This window comes from Achroia grisella, unplaced genomic scaffold (genome assembly GCF_030625045.1).
Source record: "Achroia grisella isolate CSIRO2021 unplaced genomic scaffold, CSIRO_AGI_Agris_v1 utg1179, whole genome shotgun sequence".
NCBI lineage: Eukaryota > Metazoa > Arthropoda > Insecta > Lepidoptera > Pyralidae > Achroia > Achroia grisella.
In genome coordinates, this window is record NW_026712591.1 from 472,835 (window position 1) to 489,993 (window position 17,159).

The window sequence follows — 17,159 nt, forward strand, 5'->3', positions numbered from 1 at the left end:
TTTTTTATGCAATAAAGAAATTTACTTTAGATTGGCTTCTTTCTCCTTCTTTCTCTCTACAATACAGATAGGAACCATAAGGAGACGTTGCAATACATCTATACATTTCTATTAACAATCAGCATTAAGTAAAATTACTGACTTCGAACCCATAATATTTTGATCCTCTGAAATAGCAACATATGTATGAGTATAATATATGTAATATGTTTTCTACGACTGTTTGAGAATGTTACCTATTATATACTTTACATCAGATGAGCTATTAGCAAATTCTAGTTGAATAAGAAAGATAGATAAAATTTAATGTAGGCAAAGCTCAATAAAGCTTATTTCCATCCAACATTCATTCGGGCGAATGGACGCAAGCGCAAGCGTGACGCGAATCGTCGACCTCTCGCGTTTTGTAATGTTCGGTGTTTGTCGGTGGCGAAATAGAGGTCATTGACAAGGCCTAGCGCAGATAAAACCTAAGCAGCTTTTATCAAAACATTTTATTTAATCGATCGATTCTATTTAGTTTGACGTGTGTAAACATTGATAAAAATAAAAAAAAACAGCATTTAAGCACGTTCTTAGAGTTTTTGTAGTTCCGGTTGCTTTGGGGTATTGAGCATTTGGAATCCATTTAGACCTATATCATATCATTTTTCTATTATGATATTTATCGATATCTTAAAACCGAACTTGAGATATGAAAACAGAAATAGGATATCAATTGATCGAATGAACTGGTGATTATTATGCCTTTCCTGTTTGTAAATTATTTTTTCATCGATAAGTGTGAACAATCGTTTGTTGTAATAGTCGTGACGTACAAGTCAGCAAAATGGGGGGCACATGGACAAGAGCGGAGGAGGGGGTGTGGGGGCAGTGATGATAGAGACACTACATCGCAACCAACGAAACAAAAATTTGTGAGGTCGATGAACGCGAATGGCCGCGCGAACAAACGTCAGGTTGATTCACTTTTCATCTACACTTCTTACTCCGAATTAAACATTATAACTTTTTTATTTTTAGCAACTAAATGAAAACTCACTTTCCAACATAAATCATGGAAAAATGACTTTCTCAATTTATTTTGATTATAAGATATTGTATAATATTAAGGACGTGGCCATAACATGTTCATTTAAGGAGTAGGTAGCTAATTAGATAATTAAAAATACACTCGATTGATGCGTGATAATAACATTTATAAAATCAATATAGAAGTTCAATATGCATTGCAAAATCATCCGAATTAAATTGTATTATTTTGGCGAAGATATCATTTAATATAGCCATAAAAAAATATTTGATGGCTTTTATTTTTTTGCATCGAGAAGCTTTTCCTTACTTTAGCAGTCGTCTAAAAATCAAAATTCAATAACATAATTGAGATGTTTTATAAATAAATATATATTTTTATTTGAACATATTCTTGAATAATAGATTGACGTTAATACTAGAAGTGATGTCAGTATGGTCAAATAATTGAGTTCCTATGAAATATTCAAAAGAGAATTATCGATATTCTTATTTAAATTGGCGCTGCTTGAAGGTAAAAAATATTTGTCTATAACTATAGTACATTTCTGATCTCATTAAAAAATTTAATCTTTCAATCTTTCAAAAAATTATTATACAAAAATACATGTAAATTTATATACACGTGACGACTTCACCAATGACTGTTATGTCTATAAATGTACCTAAACTGGATCTTTCTCTCTTCAAACAAATATATATACGAATACTATGATTAATTAGACATTAACAAATACAAGTAAATATTAACAATAAATGGCAAAATTATATTGAAATACGGCTTTGCTCTATCTATCTAAAAATATGAGAATCGGAAAAACATTTTTTAGTGTTTGTTCGGAGAGCATGAGTTTTTACTTTTATCGAGCATGCGAGTGAGGTTGATGAACCTGCGTTCTCTGCGTTTGGCGGGAGTCATCAGTTTGCGACCGCGTATACTGCCACGTGACAGCCAATAGTTACTGTCCTTCTGTTTGCTAGCAGATCAAGGATCTGTTTGCCACATATGTAGACCCCTAATCGCTCATTTGTTTTAGTTGTTGTTTTTCATGAAAATATAATTTTGTATTCAATCTAACCTTTTAATATACTGCATGAAATTAATATCACTAAATTAACGTATCTCAGGGTTATTAACGTATAACAGTATTTATTTTTGTTATATTATAGGCTTTTTATTGCACATTCCGATTTAGTGGTATATATGTACACAAAATGATTTATTAAAAACACAAAATGATATCATAATTTGTTAGGTAAATATATAAATTGTAATTTATTTTGAAAATTTTGTTTACATAAAATTCAAGTTGAAATGACAACGTCGTAATGTTAATTCTTGAATAATAATGAAATCTCGTGTAAACAAACAACAAATGAAAAACAAAGCATTAGAATTTAAAAATTAAGAATACTATAAAAATGTTGTTACATTCAGAATGCTTCATAATTATAATACTTTGGAAGTTTTATATTGTTTTTATTCATAATTGTTTTTAATAAATTATTATCCATTCTACTTTACTTATTTACCTACGTAAAGTAGAATGGATTCAATGGGATACCATGTATCATCCGGAAATAATACGTTTTATGACCATATGAATTACCTAATCCTAATGATCCTTGTTATGAGAAAATATAATATTGAGAGCTACTTATATTAATAGAAATAAAGTTTTATTCATTGTCGTTTCACTGATCAAGCGCATATCGTAGGAGTAATGTCTTGGCGCACGTTGATGTCGTTTGTATAAGACATTTGTTATGCATATTTTCTTTTATTTTATTATAAATATTTCCTTATTCATTTTATATTTATACCTGTTTTACATCATTTTTGTATAGTCAAATAACTTGTTGGATTTTTTTTAAATAGATAAGTAAAAAGTAAATAATTTATAGTGAAAAATGTTGGCTTAAAGTTGGATATAATTTAATTGCGTGTTTTTAATTATACAAATATAATAATAAAACTTAAATTTGAACATATACATCAGTAATTCTCCCATCTTGAAGTCGGTTCAATACATTTTATAAGCGCTGTTAGTTTTTTGCTGCCAAGGTATTAATGTTTATGGTGCTGCGATACCATAAGTGATTATAAAAAACAAAAGATTAACAAAATAACTAGTTATTTTATGTTTTCTCCACTTTTCATCAATATATTAATACTAATAGTAGTGTAATAAACAGTAGTCGTTTTTTTTATTTCGTTTTGTTTATGACTGGAGGGCAATGGCGTGAAAATACATGGTGGTACCGTGTACATAAAAAGTGTTATTTCCGCATTGCGCCGCGCGTTGCTCGCACCGCCAGCACCGTACGCCGCCGCCGCCGCGCCGCGCCGCACCGCCGCGCGGGATGCAGCCTGCAACGTTTCTGCGGCCGGCCGACACATGAATACCAGTGGTTCTCAATCTCTTCATAAAACCTTTAAATATCTTCATAAAACTAATGATAGTGTAATTATTAGTTATTTAGGATCCTCTTTAAATAACATACATAAGGTTTAACTTATTTTTTAAATCGTCTTCTTTCATATGGATTTATGTCTATTTGTTATCTTTGTACCATAAAAACACATTATGTATAATTTATTCATTCAATAAAACAATCATTTTACAGTTTGATGCAGAAACTCTTAAAATTATATCTACTTGTTATGTCAACGTTGGGCGATAATTACTTATTCGATGACTGAAATTAATCTGTTTTTTTTTCTCCCAAATTATCATTCATATACATACAAAGTTCATTACATTATGTAACTATCGGTAGTGTTGAGTTGTCATGATTTTACTTATAAAAATAAATATATTATACAGCAACGGTCATCTGAACTGTCCGGTAGGTTTAAAATTGAAAAGAAATCATTTGTATAAGTTTCTACTGTACTATAAGGAGAAATACTACGGATTTTGACTACCATTATTTTTTAATTTTTCAATACGAAATTATATTGTAATATTTAATGCATTTGTCTCTAGTAATAAATACATAATTTATGGGGTGGTAATGAAAGATTGAGTACAACTGTTGCCATCGACGACTAGCGGTTCGCAAGGTTCAGGTTCACTCGAGTTCATTGCCATAGTTTTGTAACCCTTCTTGTGTAACTCGCTCTCGTCGGCCCTTCTCACTCGCCTCTCACTTGGACTCATTATTGCACATATAGTTTCATTGATTTATTAGTAACTAGCGAACCACCCGGTTTCGCGCGTGTTTTGCAATAATTTACACAAAACCTTCTGTCAATTAATGATAAACCGCATTAAAAACAGTTTATCAATTAGATCATTAGAGATCATAAGATGTAGGTCCCTAGGGTATTTGTTACTTAAAAATTTGGGCTGCCTTGGGCTGCCAAATTTACTCCAGTAACCAAGTAGTTTGTTCAATTTGAAGAGGAAGATATTTCAGCGAAATTATATGGTACGAAGACATAACACCACAGTTTTTAAGAGTGACAATTATCGAGGAGTATTTGCCATATTTATAATGTATTTTGTAATGTCTATATGTCACTAACTAATGTAAAGTTAGAAGGAATTTGTTTACTATTTTAGCACCAAAATAGGGTGTACTAGATTGTATAAGCATCCAGTATATTTATACTGGGTTAGTTTAATTGGTATTACGTTAAGCCTGATTAAGATAATAATACTCATGAAACTGAATAACTTATTCTAACAAATGATACTTGAAATCTGATTATATATTTTATTACAAACTAGGCGGTTACGTGATTCATTTCAGGTTTCAGTACGAACGTAAACATTCGAGACCAGTAGAATATAGACCTATTTGCTTACAAACTATAACAAAATATATAACTACTGAATGTTTCCATATTAATTTGTATATATTATTATTCATAATAAATAATTGAACAAGAATGCATTATCAAGAAAACATTTAGTACATTAACGATATGTGTATCAGAAATACATTAATTTGGTAAGTAATTAAAAAGATTACTTTGTATCATAAAGAAACAATATCCTCAGCCATCAGGGATGATCACTCTAAATGACCATAGATCTCATCTACTTAAAATCCTTATTTATTATATCTTAAAATTCTTAACACAACGAACGATGGTTAACATCGTTGACAAAATTTTATGTATGATACAACGTCTTAGGACAATTCACACAGCGCCATCTAGACCTAAGTTAAGCTAGCTAAACGTTGTCTTATGGGTGCTAGATACAAATACATAGATATATATATTTTTGTAAATATGTACATATTATACTTCTATACATACTATACATAGAAAACAACCGATACAGACAGTCATACTGATGAATATAAAAATTTGTGCCGTGCGAGGAATCGAACCCGCGACCATCGGAAGTAAGATGGTGTGGTACGCCGCTAGAGCACCGAGGACGTAAATTTGTTAGCCTCGAATCTGTTTGTCGAAATATAAAAATAAGTAATGCTGCATGCGTGGGGGTTTCAATTAATTCAATTATATTTTTTTGTAATACGTTGTATGGAGGTTGTTTATATATATATATATATATATATATATATATATATATATATATATATATTCTCTTTATGTTTTTTCTATTTTAGAAGTTGTAACTAACACCACTAACTAATTATATTATTATTTTTATTATAACACAATATAACATTTGTTAAATAAACATTTTTTATGAAACGAGTAGCAATTTATTTTATTTCTAATTAAATTGATGTATTGATGGTAAGACCTGTTTAGTTTTGCATTGTAGAAAAGGTTACAATTAATTATTATAAAGGTTGCTATCAAGTTTAAATTTCTATTATATGCATAGATGAAATGTTTGGACCGATTTTGTCGGGACTTTTTTTGGTAGGTAGCTGATGTAATAAGGAGTAACTTAGGCTACTTTTATTTTAGAAAAGTAAAGTTTAATTCCACGCGGACGAAGTCACGGGAATAGCTAGTCTAAAATAAAAAGGAATATACTTCACATATTATATATAAGTTAATTTCTTGTTTATGTATTTTCAATATTTAAACACTTATATCTACATACATTACATAGGTAATGTAAATGCGGAATGTTTAATTGAGCAGTCGGTGGCGTAGGCTGTGTGTTCCGCGTCTAGCGGCCGTCGACCCCCAGTCTTTCGAGAGTATCGAACCGCTGGGATTACGTCACCGTACCGCGCAAGCCTCGCCGCGTCGCGCCGCGCCGCTCGAGCGCTTCAGCTCCATTGCGCGTGCGCGCCGCCATTCTACAGAGCCAGGCTCAAATCCGTCGCCTGCGCTTGTCTACTGTACTTATATTATTAAAAGCAAATACTTTATTTTCTTTATATAGTACAAAACACCGTCGTCAGTCGCCGCTGCTGTCTGTTCGCTTATATCTTTTAATTTACACAACAGTTTTTAATGCAGTTTTCGGCAATTCAGCAATGGATGGAGTGATTCAAGAGGAAGATTTTAATATATTCGTGTTACGGTATAGGACAAGCCTAGAAATAAAAAATTCTTAATCCGTGCGAAGTCGGGACGGACCGCTAGTAAATAATATACTAAACAACAAATAACTGATTTTTAACATTCTTTCACATGAACAAGGGTTCCAAAACAGTAAGTTACGTGGGCTGTGTTAAAAAAAAGCATAAGTTAATATATTCATGTGTTTTACTTCTACCTACAAGTATCTATATCTGTCATAAACATGCTCATATCTGTGTAAAAGTTTATATAATTTCTAATTATTATTACTATTAAGTAATAAAAAAAAATTAAACTGCTAAATCACATATCTTTGGAACTTCTACTTCGTTTTATGTAAGTAATGTAAGCTTTACCACTGACAACAAAATTTGAATTAGTACGTCAAAATAATAATGATGAGAGGTGAGAGAAAATTATGATGAGCAATACATACAAATGTCATTTATGTAGTTATTATATAATAGACTCAAATATATATTGAGAGACTATAGTGATAGAAATATCTATGTATACAAAATATTATGAAACGCTGTTTTAGCTGTATATCTGATACATATTTATTATGTTAGCTGCCTCAAGTACTGGAATAAATATAGGATAATAATTTTGGGACGTGAAGTTGATATTATCTATTTCGTTAGATAGGTAAGCAAGTACACTCTGCGCTTGTCGATAAAGTAAACACCATCCGCAGTCGATACAGCAGTCATCGACCTGCACTCAACTCGCAAGGCCACTCGCTTACACAACTTGCCACAAAATCTTATCTACTTAACTCTTTTGTGGGTATTTTCATTTCCACCACACTGAACCTTAAAGAGACGTTGTGCAATTACATCAAACTTGCACCATAGATTACAAATAGATGGCAAGTATACAAATAACGGTTACGAATCTGAAGTCAATAGCTCCATTATGACTAATTTTTAAGAGTAGCCTTTGTTTTGAGGAAGCATAATGGCAAACAAGTACAGTGTTCTCAATAAAATGAACTCTTGCGATCGGGCGTATAAGTGAGCGTCGGCACTCTGCGTTCGCCAGCTAACAAAAGTACTTTCGGGCGAGTGAGCGAGTAACGGTACCGCGCGGAGAAATGCTCTACGAAATCGAAACACGCCATCCCGTTAGCCGGCCCTCGCCCTAAGAGCCTGCCGGGATAATCTTGGTAAATCACAGCCGCCCGCCTCCGTTACTCGATGATTGCGCTCTTAACTTGGTAATTTCCGTCATGTTATCCCACTAGAAATGCGTATATTTAAATAGGTACGATGTGTATATGATGTGGCTAAGTGATATTACAAACTTATACATATTTGCTATATTACACATATTCTTTTTTTTATTACAAATACTTTTTAAATGACAATATGTTTTCAGAATTTTAATTAAGATATTCTATTATAAAATGACCATTCAGAAATATTCACAATTTAATTTAATTTAACTTGAGTTACAGATACTATATCTATATTACGTAAGTATTTACATAAAAAAAGTATCTAAGTAATTTTATCAGTGGTTTAGTACCCATAAGACAAGTTCTACTTACCGAGGGACTGAGGGCCCTGTGTTAATTATCCAGAGTTATTTATTAATTTAAGGCATTTGCCACATATACCTTAAATCAACTTAAGTATTTTCTGATATGGTAGTTCTAAAATAGTTTGTATGATTGAATTGAAATTGAATACATTTTCTAGTGCTAGTGCCGTAACATTTTGTTAATATTATATTTTTGCTACGGAAGGAACACTAAAAGATGTCTTAACTGTTAATACACATTAAAAAAGATATTATTTTAAAAACATTTTACTTAACTTAATAATCAGAATTTAGCATTCTTGAACAGTAGAAACGGTTCTCTATATATGTAGAGACCGGTTCTACTGTTCAAGAAGTGTTTTATATAAAATTAATGGTATCTGTGTCGCCATCTAGTGACGTAACTTAGTGATTCTTAAACTATAACTTGTAGTTCTAGCAACGTGTTCACTTACCGCGGTGCCTGCTTTTAACTTAAAATGTGCAGTGCCTGCTTTTATCACCCGTTTTCAGTATTAAGTAATCACGAAATTATTATAGATGGCGCTATAACAAAATAATATAATATTGTCAAACATTCTTGATAAAATATATTGTACCTAGAGTTGCCAGATTTTTTCAGCCTATAGGTGGTAAATGCTTAAATAGGCAACAAAATATGGGATTTAGTTTTTTACCGAGACAAATAAAAAACAATATTATATAGTGACATTCTTTATTTTTTTATATGCTTTTCTGAGGAGCAAGTCAGCTTTGAGATATTTTTATTGGTTTTAACATATTTATAAAAATCAATACAATTATAATTGTAATTAAAAACTGTTATCAACTCGCTTTTTATTAAATTAGGGGTACAAACGTTGCGTGTGTGAGTAAGTATTTTTGTCTGGCATAGATCGATCGATTTAAAAATAAAAATTGGAGCATGGTTCGAATACGGGATAGATTCAGTCCCGCCGCTGGCGCCCGCGGCGAAATGCCCCGGCGCGCCGGGACATTTTAAACTAAGCCTAAAATACCGGACGTCCCGGTATATACGGGACGTCTGGCAACGCTAATTGTAACTATACTATACTAATAGTATATATGTGTTTACTTAGTTAATTAATAGTAAGGTTATATTTTCACTTATAAAAGTCAAATAATTATTAAGAAAATACTCAAAGTATAAGTTAAATTGCTTATTACGCATGTATCTAATATAATAACAGTGGTATGGTTAAATTCATCATAATATGTATTATGATCATGAATATATAACTATTATTATGAATCCTCAAAATATTATCAATTTCAAAATGAATTTGTAAGGGTAGACTATACAAAGTCGCTAGCCTGGGTTGCTCTTTTCCCCAACTATATCAGCCGCCAAATATTTTGTTTATCAACATGTGTTTTCGTTAAAGCACAGATAACATAGTTAAATGGTGAGGTATAAATATGTAGAATAAAACTTAAACTTAGCAATGCCAAATGCTAATTAATATTATATCGATACTAATAATTAAACTTGAAGTGTCTGTTTGTAATTTCAAATTATATTTTCATTAAACGCATATAAAAATGTGTATATTCGACACTAAAACACACACACACACGAAATTTTTTTGTCTTTCTATTTGTTCTAAATCGAACTTGGACTTTGAGGAGATTTCGATTTTCATGGGATTTTCTCTCTCAGATAGCTAGTATTATGAAGAGTAACTTATGCTACTTTTATTTTAGAAATTTTATTTATTTTAAATCTACGCTGAGGAAGTCGCGGGTAATAGCTAGGTAATATAATAAAATTTATCTTACAATTTATAGCCAATTTAACCCACATTTTGGATTATAAAGTAGATGACAATTTAAAGGTTGGGAAGGTCGGGGTAGGAAGCTAGAAGCGGCCACATCTTATTCTTTCTTCTTTCACTGGCCCCGCTACTACTAGTAATGGCTCACTGTTCCACAATCATCAACAAAATAATCTTTATTATTTCTTTTGAACTATTTAATTTATATAAAACATCCCATACTTTATTTGTAAAAAAGAAAAATTATGCAATAACTATTGTAATACTAATATTGATTTATTTCACGCCGATATTTTAGTAACTATGATGTTTTTTTTTATAAAATTCCCTTGTATGTATAATGCAAGTATCCATCTATCATTATGTTACATTACATAGGGGAAGTAACTGACATATAAAAAACATGTGGTGCTTTTTTAGCATTTTTATGTTCTTTATTTAAAAAATGAGCGAATTGATTGGCTGCGCATACCCGCTGGCAACCCTCTTTCTAGCGCGCAGCGTCCCTCCGAAGGTCGACCAATAGGATGTTGGCTACCCTATAAGGGTGCTCACCCTATCCACGAATAAAATGTTAAAAATATTTTGTTGATACTCGCGACAAATTCGTAAACCACTTAATAACAATATTCTGAATATTATTTAAAATATAACACTTAATATTATAATTTATTTTAAATAAACATAAACAATAACCTCATACTAGTAGAGAATAAATTATACAGAGAATAAATTTTACATCATTACTATTATACTTATTATTACTACATACATACTTATTACGTAAAAAATAATTATTATATGTGCTTACAACTATACAACAGTATGTTTTTACTTCGCAAATTATAAATAACGCTTTAAAATATGAGGTGATAATAAAATTGACCACAGTGTACATACTGAGGGAGGTTTGGTGATGATAATACAAAGTATATGCATAATAATATGTAATAAATTTTATAGTATAAAAAAATACAAATGTATAAAAAAGAAATTAATTTGCGCAATACAATAAGGTTAAAATTCAATGAGAAAAATTAAAACTGATTAATTTAATTTTGTAAAGCAATGAATTGGTTAGAGTTCTTCAGTATAATGAACTTGTATTATCTAACAGAATAAGTATCTGATATAACATCAGATACTTATTCTGTTAGATAATACAAAGTATTCTATAGGGAAGGAGCAGGTTGCCGTTATTCTATTTCTATTCTATTTTATTCCAAATCAAACAAACTGACATGTTTTCACAACTTAAACTAACGCTAACGCGTAACGACGTCTGAAGCTAGTAGTATCTAAATTATACAGTTTAAAAACGTAATGTAAAATGTCATCGAAAGATCAAGTGTGCTCTGCCTATACAGCACACTAGTGAATTGTAACTTACACTACGTATGGAATACAGGCCACTTATTTCGTCTACGTTCTATTTATAAACTTCATATAGTACGAATTCTATTCGAAATTGTCACTTCTTTCTATTCTCATTTTCGGTATCCTTTCCTGGCCCTAGTTAGTAGTGTTTTTTTGTATAATATATATATGTATCTTGCGACAATTCCCTGGTTTCCTTTATCGCCCAGACTAACATTGGCAAAGAAAACCAAAGCATTCTATGAAAGTTTTTTAGTTACATGGTTTCATAATATTAATACGTGAAGCCAAAACTTTGTACCCCTTTATCGACAATAATCTATATATATAGAGTGTGAAATGTCCCACATACACACTTATCTATTGTCGTGGATTTTAATAATTTTCATAAGTATGAACATTATTAAAATTCATTCAAAACAGTTAATGTTCTATAGTCAAGGACTTGCTTTCATGATTCATTCATAAACACTTATAATAATAATAATAATGGTCGAATTTCAATCATTGGCAAACTCGGAAAGATTGTACTATGTATAAGAACACAACTGATAAACAAACTTAAATTAATTTTTCCTAACTAAAAAAACCTTACTATTGTTCTCGCAGTGTTCATTCTGTAGAATCTAAGATGCTTGTATGCAATATTGTTTCAATGAGTTCTCTATTAAAATTTTCCAAATACTTTTATTTTTCTTTATTGTTGGTTATAGACTTGAAATTACAGCGCAAAGAATACGGATAATCGTTTAGCATCAGGTATATGTATAGGTATATGTATAACTACAGCAGCCCGACTTACTTATGTCGCGTGACTATGATTCTGATGTTTCCTAACAATTTAATCGTAAATAGTTCCGAATCAATAAATTCAATGATCTAAATATTTAGAAATGGCAATATTTTTGTTCTAAAAATATGTTTAAAAAATCCCTCATGTTTATATATTGAAGTGCTAATTATAAACTGAATATGACGGAATATGTCAAATATGTATACATACATAATAATACTCGGAATGTTTAATTTTTGTATTACAAGTTACTCAACTTGAGAGCGTTTATTTGGCTGTATAAATGGTGACGGGTTCTATGATTGAAATGCATTGTGAGATGGGCAAAAAGTTGTCAATTTCACCCCTGAGTATAACCGCCCCCACGATGCGTTCTCAACTGTTGAAACCCCTGGTTGCGCATGCGCGATATTCTTTACATAGCTTGTTTTGATGACACATCACATTTTGTATTTATTAATTCAGTAAGTATAATATCTAGTAAAAGACCATGTCAACGTTTTACCATTCAATCAATCACCTCAGAATAGGAGAAAGTTGCTAATTGAATTTTATTTTTATATTTATATATACATGCTATCTATATATATTCATGAGATGTATATGCATCAATTCACTTTGATGTTTTATGTCTGTTACATTGTGTCAATTAGATCGTATTTCTCATTCGATAGACCTAACGTACCAAAATTCCCAATAAAAAAGGACATAGACTGGGCCAGAACAAGCCAGGATAAAGCGGATTTATTTGCAGACTATCTAACAAGCGTCTTTAAACCAAATGAAACATCAGACAACACTTCAGAAGAATACGTTGACGCAATCCTGGAACAAGACCTTCAATTGGATTTGCCCCCTAGAACTATATCGCCCGCGGAAGTCATAAAAACTATCAGCCGACTAGACAGTAAAAAGGCACCAGGATACGACCTCATAACTAAAGAAGTGCTATCAGAACTACCGAGAAAAGCTATTGTTTTTATTACTACCATCTTTAACTCTATGCTGCGATAGGGTATTTCCCAAGGGCGTGGAAGGTCTCGGACGTAATCATGATCTATAAGGCCGAAAAACTAGTAACTGACATCTTACCGACCTATCAGCCTGTTACCTACACTATCCAAGATACTGGAGAAAATGTTACTGTTAGAGAGTGGCATGGCACAGTAGAACAAGCCCACAGAGTATGCGACGCCATAAGAATATCTCTTGAACAAAGAGAATACTGCTCGTCAGCGTTCTTAGGTATCCAGCAGGCGTATGACAAAGTCTGGCACAAGGGCCTGGTATGTAAGATCAAGCAGAGTATTTCCCACGCATACTTCTCATTCATCATCTCATTAAAATCTTACCTAGAAGATCGAATATTTTATGTGAAAGAAGGTGACGCTACTTCTAATATTAAAGAACTCTATGCTGGGGTACCTCAAGGATCTGTTCTTGGGCCTATGCTCTATACTTTGTACACTGCTGATCTTCACTTACACCTAGGACAATCACGGCTACATTTGCAGACGATAATGATGGCAAGAAATGGCAAGTAATAAAGATCCCAGACTGGTATCGGAGAACCTCCAGAAAGGCCTCAACAAGTTGGCTCCAAAAATGGAAAATAAGCGTTAGCGCTGCAAAGTCTGTCCAGGTGACATTCACTCTCAAAAAAGAAGACTGCCCACCTGTTAAGTTAGGCCAATCTACTCTACCTCACAGTGACCATGTAAGATACCTTGGCTTCCACATTGATCGTAGACTAACCTGATGATGGAGATATCACATCAATCGCAAAAAGCAAGAGCTACAGCTAAAGTACAATAGCCTATATTGGATGCTAGGAAGGAACTCTAGACTGTCCATGGATAACAAAATCCTCATCTATAAAGTTATCTTGAAACCTGTTTGGACGTATGGTCTGCAACTATGGGGCCGCGCAAGTGATTCCAACATTAATATTCTCCAGCGCCAACAAAACAAAATCTTAAGAACCATTGCACAAATACCATGGTACATAACCAACACTGAAGTCCATGACCACCTTCAAATAAGAACAGTGAAGGAGGAAATTTGGAATTTGGCAGCCAAATATAAAGAACGGTTGATTCATCACCCCAACAAACTTGCTCGACAACTGACAATAGAACAGCATGTGAGACGACTAAAACGCCATCATATCCTGGAGCTAGAAGATCGGCAGTAGCTCTGGGATGCAGATGAGTAAGGTTTCCAATGGGAAGCCGCTCTACATGACAGCATCACAGACCATATTCGCTTATAGTCCTAGGACTGATCCCAAATGTACTCGGAGAAAAAAAAAATGTTTTACGCGGTTGACTATCCTTATGTAGTAAAGTTTTTAATTATAGTTAACAATTATGTTGTGTAAATACTGAACATGTAAAAATGTTAAGATATGTGTTTTTTTTAAATGATGAGAAATGTTAAAAATATATGTCAAATGTTTTCACTTTTTCCATGTTCTCAGTATTTGAAAGTGCCAAAGTGTGTAAAGCTGAAGAAACTATTTTTTGAAACAACGAGGCGAACTTAACCATAATTTCTACATATTGCCTATATTTTAATTTTTACCATGTTAGGTTTACTTATAGGAATTGCCATAAAAAGCGGTTGAACTGCTGTAAATCAACGGTTTAATCCGACAAATTGGCAATTTCGAAATTTATAGCTTATTATCATTAATTTGAGGGGTGACACGTGGGCTAGAATCCAATGAATAGTTCCATTAATATAGTTTTTTATCACAATTCACATTGTAGGTTTTTTGCATTGTTCGATGGTTTCCACGTTTTTACGGGCGGTCAACGAGGGGTCAGTTATTTGGATTTGCTCTTGTGATTGATTGACAGGGAACGGTCATTCGTGGATTACCATCTGTATGCATAACTAATAATAATTCTGCATCAAACTTATTAGCCATGTTCAGATTGATAAGTTGCAAATTTGTACAGTTATATTTCGTTTGTTTATGTGATTACGCCACATAGAAGTCTTGTAAAGTCTTTGCTACAGCTCATACCTACTTAAAATTTTATCTTTATAGAACATAGACAATTGTAATTGATTAATTGAATTATATTTATCATTACCGAATTGGAATCGCCATAAATAGAATAGTCAGACATATTTAGTGACAAATAAAATTTCAATTATATTGTTAACGTACTTATGTATATTTACTCCTATTAAATTTTTAGAAACATCCAAGTCTAAACTCATTTTTTAATTTAAGTATATACGTAGTATAAAGAAGTTATAGCATGTATTTACATTTTGTTCTTCATCGTTGTACTTTTGCATAGGAATAGGATAAGTCTAATAATTTAATCAATAAATGGATATAGTTAATAATACCTACTATATTTATAAAAAATATTTAGTTCGCCATGTCAATCACGACCCCCTCATGCCTTATTAACGTGGTCTGCGATAACTTATTGTCCACTACTATGGAGCTCCTCTTTTGACACGTGCCTGATCATTTTTTCTCGCTATACTTTTTTATCAGATTTTTTTTAGAAAGAGTCCCCTATTTACAAACTATCGGGGACCTTTGATCCGATCGCTTATTAAATGTAAATATTTCATGAAACATTATCGCCCAGTAGAATACATTAATATTTTTTTCAAAGTAGTATCCTATATCTTTTAAGAGATATTTTTTTTGGTTTGAATAATTATTTTGTTTATTTTGTTTATATTAAATAGTTATAGTAATCTAAGACTTGTATGTTGTATGTACTAAAACTTTAATTTTTTTAGTTCTATATATAATTTATTAATAAACTTTATCACCATGATCATAAATATTACATGAGAGTAGTTCTGAATTCTATATAATCTGAATTAACTGCAATTTTCGTGCTATTTTATTTATAAACTGCCTAAAACTTTAAAATTATTAAAATCAAATACCAATGAAAAAGTGTCAAAATTCAGAAAAAAGATACGTTTAAAATTAATTAAAACTATAATATTGCTAAAACGTAGAAAAAAAGTGGTGCATTAGTGTGCTATTCTATTTGGTCTGTAGGGTGGATCATGTATTAGTAGAGTGACCACAAGTTCTTGGAGTATCGCAATTTCTCGATTAACATTTCCAAATATTATTTTCGGAATTCGTAGTATTTAAACCTCAAAATTTTACACCTGTTTGTAAAACTTTTTATTTAACTGTGTTTACATAACCACGTTTTTATTATTAACTAAATATACCTAATAAACTATTTTCCTATCGTTTATAATGTATAATTAATAGATAATCTACTAAAAATTATGAAGTAGTTTTGTTACCTAATATTTATACTATTTTATATATATAATTATTACATTAAAAAAATATCCAAACACTATTATCAGAAATTTGATCTAATATTAAATTAGTCAGTGAGCATGTTGCATAATAAAATATTGAAATGTTTAATAGTAATATTTTTTCGTACGATTTTGTTCAGGAAAATTTTGATTTCAGGATTTTGGATGATGGATGGATCATAAACATTTTGTTATATCTGCTATCAATATCAATAACAATAGTATGAGACTAATATTGATGATAGAAAATAATAAAATATCCTGAATCGATGGTTAATATAGTGGCATTGTGTCCACGAGCCTATAGCTGACCAGCAGATGTGCGGCCGGCCGGCTGTTTGCATTCACTCATACAGTGCGCATGCGTGCCCTAATACTTGCAAATATGGCCGACAGTTTTTCTGAATAGATTTATCCATTTACAATTAACTATAACAATAACTATCAGTGCCTAAAACATTTTAGGATTCTAGGACAGTTTTTGTGAATACATTTAACCATTTACAAAATTAACTATAAAAATAACTCTCAATGCCTAAACAATTTTTGGATTTTAGAACAGATTTTATGAATAGAAACCATTTAGGTACAATTAACTATAACAATAACGATCAGTACCTATCTAAAATATTTTATAATTTTAGGTCAGTTTTTATGTATTCATTTAAGCATTTACAATTGATTATAACAAGAGCGATCAGCATCTAAAATATTTTTAGGACATATTTGTTAATATATTCTATACCGTAATTTCATGTTTTGCTCTAATATAAATAGGCAATATATTTTATTTCTAATTTCTTGTAGCCCAATCAAAAATAGT